The sequence below is a fragment of the Opisthorchis viverrini genome (genome assembly GCF_000715545.1).
Source record: "Opisthorchis viverrini unplaced genomic scaffold opera_v5_233, whole genome shotgun sequence".
Lineage (NCBI taxonomy): Eukaryota > Metazoa > Platyhelminthes > Trematoda > Opisthorchiida > Opisthorchiidae > Opisthorchis > Opisthorchis viverrini.
This window is the reverse complement of record NW_008751886.1, coordinates 767306-770516: the sequence shown is the minus strand read 5'-3', so window position 1 is coordinate 770516 and position 3211 is coordinate 767306.

The following is a 3211-nucleotide window of genomic DNA, read 5'->3' as shown; positions in this document are numbered from 1 at the left end:
AGGAAGATGCGCATTCCTGAGAAGTCTGCACGGCAGAAGTCTCGAAACCACGTTTGAGGTTTGGGATTTCTGGCCCAATAGCAGATTAAATCAAAGGTCAGCACACAGTGGTCGCTATGTCCCAGTGGAGCGTTAATGGTTACCTGATCAACGAAGTGTCTTTCGTTGGTGATGACCAAATCCAAGAGGGATGGTAGTTTGCGCGCGCGGTATCTGTTGGATGCAGCGACATGTTGAACATCCGTCCAAGTCATGTGCTGTTCGGTTGTTAGTTACAGCTGGCCGACAATTGGGACCTGCGCGGTATCTGTTGGATGCAGCGACATGTTGAACATCCGTCCAAGTCATGTGCTGTTCGGTTGTTAGTTACAGCTGGCCTCCGGACAATTGGGGAGGGATATGGTGCCAGCTGATCACTATCATTTCAGCGTGCCTACCCCTTCAAACAATCGTCCTGATGGTGTGGGAAGAAACTGCGACCGAAACCAATATTGACACAGGCTAACAGTCACATCTTACAGCGTCTCCAGCCGTGTACAGGTAGATCACAGGCCTCATCCTGGAAATCGAGTCCCAGAAAGAGTAATCCGACTTTTCGTGGTTGCTCATATCCCTCTGTCAGGTCGAATTTGTCACTGGGCCGTACCGTGGTGTGATGGTTTCTTGTGCCATACTGAGTGGTGTGCGTGTGACACAAAGTTTCATACCAGGTTAGCCACTGGTTAGGGGTCTGACCAACATAGTCCCAAGGCACTCCCGTTTTCGGGTTGGAACACGTGTGGCGACTCCTATACAACTGCAGTTGCAATGGTAATAACCATGGTAATTACCAGTGCATTAGTGCACTTGCATTTCCCGCCAAACACCGCCGACCTGCAGCGTCAGCCTTTGATCGAGGACCCCATTTGTCTTTCAATCTAGGTCTAGGCGCCCTGGTAGTATCCCACCCCACATACAACCATGATACTTAGAACTAAAAATAATCCCACGCCACCTCGACAGTCGCGTGATGTCACCAGCCGGATCGCCTTACTTGCTGCATGCAGTAGGGCGGGTAAGCGAAAACATGCTACTGCTGACGCCCCCTTCTTCGCATATTTTTTCTTCCCCTCCCCCATCCCCTTAATATATCTTCTTGTAGACTCCTTCGTCGAGATTAACAACGCGCAAACATTGTTGTTAAAATTTTAACAGCAATGTTTGCACGTTATTCAGAGCTGATATCCTCAGGCAACTCGAAATTAATCTTCAAGCCTCGATGCCCAGCTCATATGACTGCTTTTAAGGTTCGCACTTTAAAGCAAGCGGGAGAACAAACTCTTTCCATCAAACTGGGCTCGCTTGACATTGATGTGTGGTGAGTATCGCTAACAAGAATTCAAGATGCAAGCCTTGGTTTTGGTAACTGCTTCGTCACAGCCGACTCACTCCCAGCTATGCACCTCTGGTGATTCTGAGGCCGCTACCGCGGGATGTGCACAGGTCATCATCATCATCGGCATCACTGTTCAACACTGATGCTTCACTGCCGTACAACCATGAAAACCTTATTGTGAAGAAAAGGATACAGGTGAACAGGAAAGGGACTTATTGCTAGCTGACTACAATCATTTTGAGGTGCGCATAACTCCAGACACTCATTCAACCAATCTGATTAGAAACTGACAACAATAACGCCACTGACATCGGTTGTCAGCCATATCCTGCAATGGTCCTAACCAGGGGGTTGGTACCGTCCTAAGTCACCGATCGAACGTACCTTGCGTGACTGGATGCCCGTTAATAGTCATTTCAATGGAGTTGTCTGGCCACGTCAGTGAATGACACGAAAGCTGAACTCTGATCGCTATCTCTTTGCGGTGCCTGATTACGTCCCAATAGACTAACTGTGAACCAAGCATTGAATGCCCTGTTGCGGCTAAATAAATGCTCGGATGTTGTGGTTTCCGTGGAACTGAATGCACAAGGAAGCAGACTTAGTTTAGGTGATCGGAATGGATTGGCCTCGGTACGTCCGGATAATGCCGAGCAAGTGCTTCAGCTATGTACCGACCGCAGGCTGTTTTTATGCAGTACAAACTTCCAAGATAACTGATGTGGTCTGGTCGCATGATGTCCTCCAGTAGCATGCTGGCTAGGAACTTGAACTAATCACATTGCCATCAGTTGCCGATGGCGCGGATCAGTAACTGCCGCCACTCGTTTCGGAACATAATTCTGGATTCCGACCACAAGGCTGTCCGGGATCACTTCTCCCTTCATTCTTCAGTGTCGCATAATGTGCACTAAATCCCTCAGCACCTGAGAGTTTGGTAGATCCGGAAGTTAAAAGATTCCATCCCTATCCGGTCTTTTTGGATGGGATTGATGGATCAGTGGCTACTGACCCTGACAGATATGGCCCCGTTAGGCAGCTAGTGGGAATTTCGCATCTAAGGTATCGCCTTCATTGTGTAGGTCCCAATCCCTGCCACAACGGACAACCAGAGCCATTCGATTCAATGAACTGCTCCGTCCATCAACAAAGCTGTAGAAGCTGGAGCCATTGTATTTCAGTTCACGGTTTCTGGGCTTAAGACTAAACTGATGGGATCAGTGACTCGGCTTTTGCTATTTTTGAACGAAGTTGGAATATTCCCAGATCGTTAACACTTTCCGCTGCAAGAGAAGCGTCAGGGAATAATTCATCCTTACCCCTTCACTGTTTAGCTCAGCATGGTTCAACGTGAAATTTCAAGTATTCCAGTGTATAGTTGAAACAGCGTGCTACTAGATTTGCAATGGCTTACTGAATTGAGGCACCAATTACGAAGGTCAGCGCAGCATACGTGCATCTTGAGAAAAACGTCTGGAGTAATCGTCACTTGCACATAGATATCTGGACTGCGGGGTGCCCAGCCGTTGCGTCATCCTTACTTTCTTACGACAGCTAAGCCTTGACACTAGTTGACACATTCCGGGACGTGACCACTTCCACATGCAATTTCTGCGTCTGAAGAGTTCTCAGACGTGTCTCGATGATGATTCGAAAGGGGTACGCCTACCACTATGGAACGGCGGAGCATGCGAATGCATCTGCCGTGGTAGAATCTGTCTGGTAGGTCACCGACATAGTCGCACTCATGCGCGTGTTTAATGGGAAAATCATCATCATCATCATCTTCATCAAAGACATCAACATTACTGTTGCCACTGATGCTTCACTGCCGTA